Below are 15164 nucleotides of genomic sequence, written 5' to 3'. Positions count from 1 at the left end.
ACAGTCCAGGCAGGATTCCCTGCCTAGGGAATGGTGCTGCCCACAGTGGAGGTAAAACTTTCTACACCAATTAGCTTGACACAATTCCTTACAAATAGACCCACAGGTCAAACCAATGTACTCAATCCCTCCTCACTGAGACTCTTTTCCCAAATAACTATAGATTGTGTAACAATAAAGACTAAAACTAACCAGGGATGATAACCTGGAGTCTGCTATCAACTAATCACTCACAGTAACTGGAAATGTCTCTTTAACATTCCAAGTGTCCAGTAATGTTCTAAATGAGTTGCAAATACTGTATTTAATTTCCTACTTTTCACTGATTAGGGTATTCACCCCAGGAATCTTCTATCTGCTACAAGTTCTCGAAGAATTATCTTTCATATGACATAGTCTCTTAACAAGTAAAAAATTATTGTAAAAACATTGATCTCAGTTGGAGCCAGAATGAACATTACTAGAGCTCAAAATTAAGAACAAATCCACTCAGAAAGATGTACAGGTGACAATTCTCTCGTGGCTTTGCGTCCAGTGACAGTGCTTGGACTTGAACTCGACAGTTTGAGTTCTGAGTGTTTGCCTTTACGGTCTCATAGCAGTTTACCCTCAGGAGGTACTCTGGTGAGTTTCTCTTCCTCCTAGGCCAGTGTCTTCCCATGGATACACAGAAGCTGTTGAATATGTCTCCTGGTCCAGTTATCAATAACGCTGCTCTTTTGACAGTCATACCCGAAGGTCCTTTTTGTAGGTCACTTCAAGAAAAAGCTGGGATGGGGCAGCTGAGGCAACAGACTAAAGAAAATGAAAGCCCCAGTCAAAGAAACCAGGCCAGCAAGCACCTGGGAATTCCAGAACAATGGAGGGGAACCCCCAGTTGATTTCCATTTAGCACTTAGAAAGCAACCAGACCAGACCAGGGCAGAGAGAGGGCTGTGGGAAGCAGAGCAGAGGAGGAGAAAGAAGTGGGCCAGGTAGATTATCTGACAGGTGTGGCTGAGTGGAAAATTCTAGAAAGCTTTGGGGAATACGGAAAGACTAAGAGAAAGATGTAGGGAGAAAAAAAAAGAACAGGGAACGAGAACATGAAGTTCTCTTTTATTATTAGCAAGTTGAACAGAAAGAAAATGTAATCTTAGCCGCATAATCATTTCATACTCCCTGGATCAGCAATAAACAATATTTGCCTAGCCGTAATAACAATTCAAATAACAATAATTCCAGAAAAAGGCAGAATTAGAGCATGGAGAGCACAGGGTGAAGGGAGAGTAGAGCATGAGAGTCAGAGGTAATTGCCTACCTGTAAGATGAGAGTATTGGGTGTCACCTAAGTGGGTCTTTCTGGAAGGAGCAGCAGGAAGAACTCAAAGACAATAGATTTGGGGGAGCAGGAGAGGTGCACAGAGGGGACAACCTCTGGCTGCCGACAGAAGTTTTACCCCAGCTGCCAAATGTTCAAAACCTAGAAGTGTATGACTTCACGGAAAATTAAAAACCATCTCAAAAACGTATTAGCTTTTCTCTGCACTTTATTTTCATTATACTAATTAATCATGTGTGTATGCATGTGTGTGCGCGCGCGCGCGCGCGCGCGCGCGCGCGCGTGTGTGTGTGTGTGTGTGTGTGTGTTTACACCCGCCACAGTGGGCATGTAGAGATCAGAGGACAACTTTAGGGTAATGATTCTCCCACCGTGTGGGACCTAAGGCTGCAAGTCAAGTCATTGGTCTTAGTAACAGGCACCTTTACCCCTGGGCCATCTCTCTCTAGATCTTTCCCTATACTTTAAAGATGCATTTTGATTTTCACTGGCGTGAACTCCCTTACATGTTGGACGAATGCGTTATTTAAACCGAGCAAGAACGGCAAGGCTTTCTGAAGAAACTGGCCCAGGCTTTTAAGCTCATTCAAATCTGCAGGAAGGAGCCCCTCGGTCAGCACCCAGAATTGGGCTGGAAGACTCCCTGGCTGGCTCGCCTTCTACCTTCTCCACCCTGCCCTCTCTTTCCTCAACTCAGCTATCTCCAAATTGAAAAGGTCAGATACAAGTAATATGGGGTGGGCGGGGGGCACACTCATTTAGTAGAAATGATTCAAGTTTGAGTTTATAGCCTTTAATCATCTAAGTAAAAAAACCTCTAGTGGGGTTGGGGATTTAGCTCAGTGGTAGAGCGCTTGCCTAGGAAGCGCAAGGCCCTGGGTTCAGTCCCTAGCTCCGAAAAAAAGAACCAAAAAAACAAAACAAAACAAAACCTCCAGTTAGAAACATCACAAGCAGAAAAGGAAAAGCATCTGTCTGTTTCTCCCACCCATCCCTTCCTCTTCCTCCTCTCCTCCCCCTTCCCATCTCCCTTTACCCTTCCCTTCTCTCTCTTACGTCTTCCTCTCCCACCCTACTTACTCTTCCAGGTCCAGCCAACAGGTAAGACTCGCAAAATGTTTACATAAAAAAAAAAATCCCCAGCCTAAAGGTGTTCCACACCATCAGCATGACTGGCAGAAATTTGATCTTGAAATAAATTTGCAGTACAAGCTTGTCTATCCCAATTGATTGGAAACAGGCGTGCGCCGCAATGTAGAAAAAAAAATCTAGATAATCCATGGTTTTCTGCACTCCAATCCCCTGTGGAGAAGAGGGCTGGAAAGGTCGCCCAGCCTGCTGAATGCACTGGTGTGAGGGTTTGTTCTGAATCTCCAAGGATACAATAACACGAGGCCGTTTGTATCGATTAAGAAAACGTGTGTAAGTTAACATTAATCAATTAGCAAAATGGATATGTGGCAACTAGCGCTGGGCCGTGCTGTGTAAATAATAGTTTTGACTTCAAGACGTGAGGATGGAAGTCACCATTCGAGTCCCTGGGAGACTTTCAGCAAAGAGAGTTCTGTTGTCACTCAAAGGCCATTATTAGGTGAGGTGGCCATCTTGCATTGCTAGCTATCAGGGCCAGCTCTGAACTTAACCCAGAGCTTTATCTGTAAGAGTGACACTTGGCACCTTGCTAGCCCCCTCCCAATCCTTGGATGAGCTGGTGTTGTCTTTTCTGTACTCTAGTCATTCGAGTAAAATCAGCAAACAGACATAAATAAGAAAGGAAAACCCAAATGGTCTAGTCCCCCACCCTGAAGCTCTCCATCCTGTCTGACAATAGGGGAGCTCCCTTCCTGCAAACAAACACGCTATTCTCAAGTGGCTTCTCATCCTCACTTCTACAGACAGAAAAGCCAAGGTTTTGAGATACTGAGCATTTCATTAAGTAAGTGAAGGAGATTTGAATGCAAGTCTGCTTGTGACATTAACAGCTCCACTTTAACAGGGATTGCTTCCTACTGTAGATTCCTGGTCCCTCCCGCAGCTGAACCACCCTCCTAACTCTTTGGTGGAGCCAACCGATGACGGTGCTGGTGTCTAGGATGGGCACTCAGCACTCAGCATACCATTTTCATGACCCAGTTCCAAAAAGGTATTTTGAGAGTGTGGAATGACCTGAGTCTTGTCCTTGTACCTCAGTGTCTTCGTAGTTCCCATAGGTCACCTGGCTCAAGTACTCTTCCGTAAATAGTCAGATGTTCTCACTGAGAGTATTCACCTGACATTCTCTCTCCACAAATATACACATGGCCACTCCATCTCCCTCACCCCAAAATTCATGAATTCACTTCTCTATGGTGTTTGGCTTTACCCATCTGCCTAAAACACAGCCACCTCGTGTTAAGTTTCTGGTCACACTGAGTTTGATTTGCTTCGGTTTGAAGAAATGGGAGAGAGGAAGACTGCAGACACATGAGGCAGCTGGTCACATGCAGTCAGGAAACGGAGAGATGAGCGCTGACTTTCAGATGGCTTCTCTCTTTCTTATTCATCAAGAAGCCCCTTCACTCACGGGGCTGCCCCAATCAGGATGACTCTTTCCACTTCAATTAAACATGCAAACATCTTCATAATATAACACCCAGAGTGTGTTGCCATAGTGACTCAAAACCCAGTCATGGAAATACAGAAGTTAACCGTCTCGTTCCCTCTACTCTAACCTCCAGCCTTCCATCCTCTCCTCTGCTTTTTCCCTCGCCCCTTGGTACCTTCTGAACACTATGTAACTTATTCACTGTGCTCACAGTGTGTCGCCTGTCTCTCCTTGCTAGAGGTAAGTTTCATGATCAAAGATTTGTCATCACTGTTATTCACTGAGTGTCCTAAATGCCTAAAATAGACTGTATATAGTAACTGCTAAATACATCTTATCAAATGAATGCATCAGTACCAAGATGGCTAGGTGGACAAGTATATATGTCTGTGCATATGGATGGATGGATGGATGGATGGATGGATGGATGGATGCATGGATGCATGGATGCATGGTTGCATGGTTGCATGGGTGGATGGATGGATAAGTAGGTAGATGAATGGATAACTGGATTGTTGGGTAGACAGGTAGATAGTTGGAGGGAAGTTGGGTGGATAAATAGGTGGGTGAATGAATTGATAAGTAGGTGGATGGATGAGTGAAATGATGGATGGATGATGGATAAATGATGGGAAAGTGGGTGAGTAGGTGGATGAATTGGTGGGTAGGTGGGTGGATGCATAAATAGATAAATAGAGGAGTGGATTGATGGGTAGATGGGTGGATGGATGATGAGAATGTAGGTAGATGGAAAGAAGGATGATAGATGGATGAAATGGAGGGTGACTAGATAGATGAATGGACTGATAAGTGGAGAGGTGGATAAATGAGTAGAGGTCAGATGGGTACAGAGATGGATAAGTAGGTGGATAGATGACTAGGTAGATAACTGGATGAAGTAGATGAATAAGTGGCTGCATAGGTAGATGACTGGGAAGGTGGATGAGTAGATGATAGACGTTAGAAAGATGGGTGGGTGAATGCGTAGGTAGACAAAAGGATGGGTTGGTAGACAGGTAGATGAAGGATTGATCAATAGATGGGTGGAAATATGAGCTGTAGGGTGGATGTATATATAGATAAACAGACACATGCATGAAAGAACAGATGAGCATCCTTGTCCTACATTCTTCTTGTAGGCTCCCCTTTGAAGGCTTCTCCCTGCGAGTCATATAAATGCTGGACTTCAAAGTCACCCATTAAGCAGTGAGTTTCCTGCCCCCAGAACTTCAGAGTGTACACACCGGACACACATTGTCTTCCCCAGCTCCAAGGATATGAGCTCTGTGGAGAACAGTGCACAAACTGACTGCCAGTGTAACAGTGACCCATTCACCAAGGCCTCAGGGCCCAGGCACAAGGGAACAGCAACTCAGTACCCAGATGGGAGATGGGAGCAACTTCACTAGTCCTCATTTATCCACAATGACAGTGGCTTGTCTCAGGCCCGGTTGCCACCAAGCCACTTTTACCCCGGCAAGCTGATGACTTACTTTCTTACTGTGCTTGGAAGGAGCGTTCATACATCGATGGCTTTTTCTCATCTCCAGTCAAGCTGCGACCAGTGCTTCAGCATCTAGGATCTGCATCACAGGTCTCAGAAACTACGAATTTTGCCTCTAGCCCCTCACTGGCCAAAGAACAGAGTTAAGGTAGAACAGAACCCCAAAATAGCTTGGGACAAGCGGCAGTGTGGTGACTTCTCTGTGGTCTGGGCACCAGCAGCGGATGGATTTGGATGAGCTTGGATGACACAGGAGAGGCAGGAGGAGAGATGACAGGCGGTTCCTGTGAGCTGAAGGTCTAATAATAGCCACCCGGACAAACACATGCCCTCCTGTGTTTTAGCAAAGGCCTACCGCATAGTCATTCAAAGTAGGACCACAGGAAAGGATTGAGGGGTGTGACGAAAGGTTTCTGATAGTCTTGATAGGAAAAAAAAAAACAGGCTTTAAAAAATTACCCATAGTTTCCAATCTTATATGTTGTTTAGAATCTAGATGTGTGGTGAAAGTGGACTCCACAAGACAACCACAACTTACCTCTGAAGGATGGGGGCCTGGATCATTCAAACATCTCTTTTACTGCGTTTTCTACAACACATCTAATTTTCTCTAAAAGAGTCCAGCATGCAGATGTAGCATGAAGAAAGCAAAAAAAAAAAAAAAAAAAAAACAAAAAAAAAAAAAAAACAAAAAAACAAAACAAAAAAAAAACAAACAACAAACAACAAACAAGAACGAACACTTGTCTGTGTGTGGAATATCAGCACAATAATGAATGTGGGCAGAACATGAAGAGGTGCCCCTCATCCGCTGCCTGAATTAAAGCCATCAGCACCTGCATGCTGTGACCTCCGGAGCGAGGTCTGTTTCTCCTGATGCAAGCCTTAGCCTCCCTGAACTGCCAAAGCCCTCCCTCAGCTCGCTTCTGGGCCACGCCAATTAACACACAACCCTGTCTCTATCTCAGCTGCTTCTGCTCCCAGCCCCTCTCACAATTCCACCTGTGTGCCTACTCTCTTCTGTGTCCACTGTGAACTCTGCCAGGGATGTTCCAGGCGTCTCTGGTGTGCCTAGGAAACTTCTCTTCATGCTTTCCGACCCACAAAACAATCCTTCTAGCAAGCCTTTCCCAGACTCTTGGAGTCTTGACCTCAGATTCCCAAAGCTGAACCTGCTGAGAGATGCTCCCAGGAAATGATTTTTATGCTATCCATTAGAAAACACAATGGAGGTTGGTTTTGTCCCCCAAAGATGTGCGAGAATAGAGAGACACAATGACAGGACCTCTAACCGTGGTAACGAGTGGCTTAGAGGGTCCCCAAGGAACAGGAAGAGGTTTCTTTCCTCGATTGGGAACATCCTCACTTGGGTGGAGAGGGCATCACTTTCTACTGGGGCCACCCAAGGAGCAGAGAAGCATTCTTCTATCTGGGAGCCCCTTGTGATTTCCTGCATTATGAAGACCATACTCCTTTGCCCTGAAGGAGACGGTACATCTTCAAATGGTCTGTAGACCCCAACCGGGACACAGTCTCACCCTGAAGCCACAGCCTGTCCCACCTCCTTGCAGCCCAGTTGTCTTATGACCGTCAGCCCCTTCCATCAGGTTATGGGCTGTTACGATCAGAGTGGACAGGGTGATTCTGACCCCTGGTGTCACTGCCGAATAAGGAGAAGCTGGCTTGTAGGAAAAGGGGACACCAGACAGGAAGCTGCTGGGTCCTTGGCTTCTCTCACCTGGAAACACATCTAATAAGGGTCTTGCTCTGCCATTCTTCTGGGCTGGGAGCTCAGGGCCCCTCCCCCTTGCTCTCACCTGCCCATAAGTGCCACCCATTTGCTCTGAGAGTCCAGTCACCTTCACGGATGATGACCTCCATGATATCTGAGTGAAGAAAGGCCTATGATCCTGTCTCCTCCCTGGACTCCAAGGGCAAGGCCAACATTTCACCCATGGACTGACCTCGATATGCATTCTGATCTGGTGCTAAATGCAGGTATGAGCCATCTGCCCTCACCTGTGAGAGAGGTGTGTGTGTGTGTGTGTGTGTGTGTGTGTGTGTGTGTGTGTGTGTGTGTGTGTGTGTATGTGTGTGTGGTGTGTGCGTATGTGTGTGCAGTGTGCGTCTGTGGGTTTTTTGTATGTATGTGTTTGTGTCATATGTGTGTCTATGTTGGGATGTATGTATATATGTGCATGTGTCTGTATTTTGTGATGTGTTTCTGTCTACGAATAAATAGGCCAGGGATGAATGTTAGATGTCTTCTTCCTCAGTTTCTCTCTACCTAATATTTTGAAACAGGGTCTGTCAAAGTTTCAGGTCTGTTGCTGTAATTTAAAAAGAAAAGCACCCTGTAAAAACCAACAGGGAGGGGAAGGGTAGGGCAGCTGTATTTTAGCTCACAACTCCAGGGTACAGTGCATCATTTCTGGGAAGTCAGGGAAGCGGGCACTTAATTTGTCAGTCACGTCACATCCACAGTCAAGAGCAGACAGAAAGCAAGCGCATGCGTACTTAGCACTCAGACAGCCTTCTCCACTCTTACACAGTCTGGGTCCAAAGCCAGGGAATGCCAATGCCACCCACTTTCAGGCTGGGTCTTCCCACATCAATCCAGGCAGTCAACACAATCCCACACAAATAACTCCCAGGTCAACTCCATTCAGGCAGCCCCGCACTGAAACTCTCCTCCTGGTGATGATAGATGAGTCATGCTGGCAACTAAACTAACCATCAGTGTTTCTAAGCTGAACCTGGGGTTCACCAACTCACTTAGACTGTCTGGCCAGCAAGCCCCATGGATCCTCCTGTCTCTGCCTCCTTGGTACGAAGGTTATAGGAGCGTGCTTCCACCGTAGGTTTCATAGAGGTTCTGGTGGCTGAACTTAAACCCTCGTGCTTACTTGGCCAACACTTATCTCATCTCCCCAGCTCTTCTGGGTGTGCTTTAATATTGCCTGTGATCATCTGTTGTGTACTATGTATTATCTAGGGGAAACAAATGTTAAAAAAAATTTCATCTCCAGCACTAACGGCCTTGAGAATGTTCAAACCCGGCCCACTTCATTCAGGGTGTAAATGGCAAACGCTTTGTTCAGCGGCAAAACAAAGAACCAAATTGTGTGTGACCCACCCCAGCACCTTTGAGTCCTGCCCTTTGTTAAGCACACTCCCCGTGAGCATAATTAATCCAATTTGGTTCCATGAGAAAGAAATTACTTCCCTTAATGGTGCCATATTGGAATTAACCAATTCAACACTTAACCCGTATTCTCTCATGAGCAGTCATGCTGGAGACCGTCTCCTGGGGAACCTGGAAAAGCCCTTTCAAAGACTCAGGGGCTGGGGAGGAGGAAAATTTGAAAGATTAGCTAAGAGAAAGCATCACTGGTCTCTTCCTATATTCAGGGTGGCTTGGGGGCAAGAGCCTTCCTTATTCCTCAGCACTGAGATCCAAGTCTAGCTTTGCAAGATACACTACCACCGACCGACTGATAAAGCCAATCCTCAAGGAGCCTCTGTCTACTACTCCCGGAATGGAGTCACACACAGTAAGATGGTGTCCCAGGGACGGCGATTCAGCGATTCAGTGACCAAAGATGCAGAATCAAAATCAACAGACCTGCTTCTTCTGTCCAGGCAGGAGATTTTAAAAGTGCATTCGGATCTTAGACGGTCCCGTCTGGCCTAGAAGGCAGCACCAACAGTTAGCTACAAAGGGCAGGTCAGCAGAGAGCCTTTTACTTTATAAATTTTGCGGCCCCCTCCCCTGCCTGTGAGAAGGGAAGAGAAGCAAAATCACTCTGCCAAGTCAGGAGTTCAATTCCACTCCCTTTGCTTGGCAGAGGCTTCCTGACGTCTCTGGTAGCCATTGAGCGGGCGAAATGGACTTCATAAGAGCTGAGACAGGAGCAGGGGAAGGTGTCTGAGAACTGCATTTCTACCCCACTACAAAGAAGGGGCAGGATGAGATGACATGAGCAGGTATCCCTCTGCATCAGGCCACCTCCAAGGGGCTCTGCACAGCTCGGGATGAGCCCACATTCTTCAGCGAGGCTTTGCCTTAGAGTCTTGTCACCAACACCAGGAAGGCCAGAAAGGAGGATGACTGCAACTCAGAATGTGAGTAAACAAGGAAACAAGTCCTTAGTGCCCACGCCTTCGTTGTCTCTAGAACCTTCTAAGGACAACCCAGGGCTGTGGCTTGCACAAGCCTCCTGGCCTGACCCTGACACAGCAGCTCTACCCCCACCTCTTAGGCTGGCAATAAGTCAGTGAGTTACCTGCTATTCTCACATGCTGTCCCTTCCCATCCGCCCCCCTTCTCCTCCTCCAGCACCTGGCTGTTGTCAAGCCCTCAGTGGCTTCTCTGCTGGCTTTGTTGTGTTTCACATAGCTTGTCTCTTTCCTGCCACGACAGCAGCAGCAGTGACTTCTGAACAACGTGGGATCTCCTGTGAAGTTCTTCCAGTCATTTAACAAACATTTCTATGTGCCAGGTAGTGTTAGGTAGAGGCAGACACGGGAGTAAGACAGAGGCTAAAGAGGGGGAGAAGGCAGAACAGCATAACCCTTGGAGAGACTGCAGAGTGCTACACTGTCCTAGGACACAGGCAACCAAGGAATTAGGAGTGGCTTAGGAGTTGAGCATCTGCAGTCCAAGGTCGCAATGCCCTTTGCTTAGGTGGTTTGGACTCCGTGAGATAATCCCTGAGAGCCATCAGACACTCGGTCCACACATAGGAACTATCAGCTCTTTATTCTGATCAAAAGCTGAACCAGGAGGGTATCTCGGCAAGCGTAGTGCTCACCATGTAAGCATGAGGCCCAGAGTTCAACCCCAAGAACATATATAAAAATAGCTCATTGGGGCAGCAGGCATTTGTAATCCCAGGGCTAGGGAGTTGGAGACAGGAGGATCCCTGGGACTCACTGACCAGCGAGCCTGGCTTAACCAGTGAGCCCCAGGTACCAGTGAGAAACCCAGTCTCAAAAGCAAGGGGGACAGCTCTTGAGGAATGACACCTGAAGACATTTCTAGTGTTACACACACAAACACACACACAGACACACAGACACACAGACACACACACACACACAGACACACACACAGATACAGACACACAGACACACACACAGACACATACACAGAGACACACAAACACACACACACAGAGACAGACACACACACAAGAACACACACACACAGACACACACACATACACAGACACACACACATATACACACTCAAACACACAGGATCACATGAGATGGTCCCTGTTGTACATCAGGCAGGCAGTGACAGCTTAGGCCACATCTGTCCTCACCCTTACCAGATCAGTCCCACTAGCATTCAGTTCCAATGGTGTTGTAGGCCCAGCCTCATTCTGGATGTGTTAGGGAGCCAGTGTATGTCCTTGAACATACAAGGGGACAGCACAGGCTCTAAGGTAGGATGAGAGGCAGCAGTATCCATGATTAGAAATGTACAGCTTCTCTAATTTGAATTGAAGTGGCCTAGAGTCCTATAGCCAACCCCCGCTCCTACCATGGGCTGATTTCGACTTGACAGTTGAGGGTTCTTGGATGAGGTGAATGGGGCTGGAATGTTCTACAGACCAGTAGAGATGAGAGAGGCTCTGGGTCAGCTGCTTGAATTTCAACCCTTGTTGCTGTCTCTACTCATGTGACCTTGATCAAATCACCTCAGTTTCCTCATCTATGTATTAAAGATTCAAGGGCTATCACAGTGTCATCGGGGTGACATTGACACTTAATCTGTTAACTTGCAGATTTGCAAGCATGTTCAACACAGCTGTATGCAGTGACCATCGCTTACTGTCACAGAAGCAAGAGGACCCTGGTGACCATCAGACAGACGGGATAGCAGAAGCTGAAGAAGAGTCAGGAGTCTGGAAGATGGGGTGATGGTGTGTGGACGGGTGACCACAGGAAGAGCAGCATTATGGGAAAGCCGAATATCATGGACAGCCAAAATAGGTGGAGCAAAGCAAAAACCCTGGGAACAGCCTTTGGGTATAAAAAGTTTACCCCGATGCCTCAGGCAGACGTAAGTTGCCAAGATGGTTTTGTTAAACGGGAAGATTTGACTTTTTAGATCTTTCTCCCAGCTGCAGGGACTCAGCAACTCCATTCCGCACACCGTGATGCGGGCCAGAAGGCGAGCCCCACTGCCTGTCAGTCAGAGTGAGGCTGTCAGCCCTCACACCCTTGAAGCAGAGCTTTAAGAAACTTCGAGCATGTCTTAAGATAAAAAGTCGCACGGAGGACTCAACCACAGAGTCAGAACGATGACACAGGATGTGTTGCTATGACAACCTAACTCCCATTATTTTCAAATCCCGTGGCAAGGATCTAGCCAGCCATGGAACTGAATAGGGGCCAAAGGGGGCTTTCTGCCTTTTTGTTTGTGGGAGGGAGCAGAGCCATCCTAAAATGGGTCTTTTCATTTTCCTTGATAATGAGACGAGACTGAAGCAACAAATTCCCCTGAGGGTTTCTGTACCGAAGAGCCCTGTTCTCTCTCTCCATGAGACAATGAGTTACCTCAGTAGTGGTTGCCAGCCATGTTCCCGCTAAGCATCCTTCTTCAACATGGCATGCTACTCTGTAGGAATTAGCTCATGAATCCTCATGATGGGGGAAGAGGACAGAAATTATTTGTTCTGGGAATCCTGCCTGTGCTACTAGTCGGTTATTTACATAGGACCGTATGAACACAGTGCCTACGGAAGTCAGTCCTCCTTTGTTATCTTTATTACAATCTTTATTTCATTTATGTGGAAGTGTGAACAGTGGGTGGGGGAGAGAGGGGACGGTGTACCAGCCTGAGTATGCCAAGGGACATGTGTGGAAGTCGGAGGGCAAATTGTGAGAGTTGGTTTCCTCCTGGAGATCAAACTTAGGTTGTCAGGCTTGGCAGTGGCTGCCTGTACCCACTGAGCCATCTTGCCCTGAATTTTTCATGCACACATTGTTTGAAAACACCTGTCATGGTCTCCAAGTTCACTCTGGTGGCCTGAATGCCCAAGTAAGCACAATCCCTTATTAAATGACTAGGAGTTACGTCTTCCAAACACTAGGTCTATGGTGTGACACACCTACTGACTGCTGGAAGCTGTAACAGTGGCGCCTTGACATGCTTCTGGTCTATCTTGGAAGCAGGAACGTAAATTGTGTCAATAGAAGCGGTGGTCATAAAGCAGATTGGAGATTTGTTTAAAGGCTTAAAGGAATTCGGGACCTTAAAGTAAACACTCGTTAAACGCTCGCAGTGTGCCAGTTGCTAGGTCAAGAGACAGCTGCTGGGCAAAGAAGATTGTAACTTTCCTTTGCCTGCCCCTGTATCGTGGCTGGTTCCCCCTCAGACTTGTTAGACTTACGAAGGCATTTTGTTTTAGCACCTGTTCTCAAATCCGTCGTGACTTGTGGAGTTCCGGTGCTTTAGTCTGCCCATAAACTTCCATCTGTCCAAGCAGGCCATGATAACTTGAGGAAAATTGGTTGACTGGACTGTTTATGTGGGCTGTTCTTCCCTCTTTTACATTCCAGACCTCTGGAAACCATGGACAGGAACTACATGTACAAACACACACACACACACACACACACACAGGCACACGCACACACACACACACACATACACACGTGTACCAGTGCACATGAACATGTGTATACACATATGTAGAGGTCAGAGGGCAGCTTCAGCTGCCATTCCTCAGATGCTGACTGCCTTGTTTGTTTAAGACGTCGTCTCTCATTGGCCTGGAACTTACCTAATAGGCTGAGGCTAGCCTCCAGGAAGATTCTCCTGGCTCTGTCTCCCCAGCACTGAAATTAAAAATGTATTCCACCTCTGGCGCTCTTCCACAGGACCTGAATTCAGATCCCAGCCACCCACATCAAATGGCTCAAGACTACCTGTGACACCAGTTCCAGGGGGATACAACACCTTTAGACTCTGTGGATAGCTACAGACACACACACACACACACACACACACACACACACACACACGGTAGACTACATAATACATACATACATACATACATACATACATACATACATACATACATACATACATTTAACTAGTCTGCACTCTCACACCTGGCTTTTTTACATGAGTTATGGGGATCAAACTCAGGCCCTCCTGCTTTCAAGGCAAGGACTTTAGGACCCAAGCTTCCCTCCCCTGCTCAGATGCTGACTTTTAAACAGAGCATTTGGGGTTTGGAAGGAAATGTCTTTATCTAGGGCCAAGGGCTCTCCTCTTATCAAGAGCAGAAATGCGGAGTCTGCTTTGGTCTGAGATACCTGTAAAAATCTGAAAGGGAGTTGGTCATCATGTTTCAGCCCCGAGCCAGCTGGGGGTGGGGGCAAGGCCTCTGGCTCCACCCACCATCACCACAGTCCTGACACAGAGGCAGATGCAGAAAGCACTTTGTTCATAACCAGCCGGCAACTTAAGGAAGAAGAGGTTGCTTCTAGCTCATAGCTCAAGGGTACGACAGGAGCTTCGAGCATCTGCTCACACCACATCCACAAACAGGAAGCGGTGAGGGATGAACGCACTGTGCTGCACATTCCCCTTTCTCCATTTAGACCCTCCCAGATCCCACCCAAGGAATGAGGCAGGTCTTCCACAGGCATGACCTTGCCCCAGATAATTCTAGATTCCGTCAAGCTGACCATTAGCACTCACCGTCATAAAGAACACCAGGCTCGAAACAGGGGACCTCAAGCTACACATAAGCAGGTCCTTGACATGCCCAATACGCAAAGCTCCAAGCCGCATAATGTGTATAAACCTGTGCCCACTCACTAACCTCCCCTCAGCTTTACTTTCCTCTAGAATGAAGAAACGAACCGCCTGGAGACAGGGCAGAGATGGCCTACGTCTGGTTTTCTAGACACTCATCATTACTGTAAACAGTTGTAGCCCACGGTATGGAGAAAGAGGCTAGTATGAGCTCACAATCTATGTGGAGTGTGAGCGCAGAGCTGTTCCAGTGAGACAAGCCAGATTCCCACGGAGCTTAGCAGCCCGTGCTCCTCTCTGATGAGCAACAGATACCAGCAACACAATCTCACTGGAAGCAACCAGAGTTCCCACCGTCTCACCAAAGACAGAGGATGAAGAAAGGCATGCCGCCTTCTAACTGGAGGTCGTATTAACTCCTTGGCATGCCTGGTTCTATCCCATTACAAGCCCTGTGCGGTCGCGGACGCCATGGAACAAAAATGGATGGATGCGTCACACACCGTTATATTAACAGTCACCCCTTGTCTTTCCAGTATTTTGGCTACATTTTTTTTTAATTTCAAAAAATCCAAACAGCTATAATTATAAGTTAACTCTCTGACAAGACAGCTGACTGTGGCCTGTAAAAAGCAATTATTTTGACATTGATTATTTTCTACATGGGAGCAGAGTATCATAATTGTAGTTTGCTGAAAGCTATCACCACCTTCTAGGCTACACTCCTGATTTGGCTGGAGTTAATTAATGAGTGTTGTGGTGGGGTGGGGGAAGGTGAAGCCGACACACCGTTTAACATACAAATTAATTGACATGAAATAAATTAATACATTTAATTTAAATGTTATTAATCTACCAAACAGAGAGAAACAGGCAAGGGGCTTCCGGATGGATCCACGGGCATTAGCATCAGCTACAGGGGATGTCACCCAGTTGCCATGGCAACTACCTCATTAGGCTTCCTGGGGAAGCC

The sequence above is a fragment of the Rattus norvegicus genome (assembly GCF_036323735.1).
Source record: "Rattus norvegicus strain BN/NHsdMcwi chromosome Y unlocalized genomic scaffold, GRCr8 chrY_unlocalized_6, whole genome shotgun sequence".
In the NCBI taxonomy this organism is placed as follows: Eukaryota; Metazoa; Chordata; class Mammalia; order Rodentia; family Muridae; genus Rattus; species Rattus norvegicus.
This window is presented reverse-complemented; position numbering follows the sequence as displayed.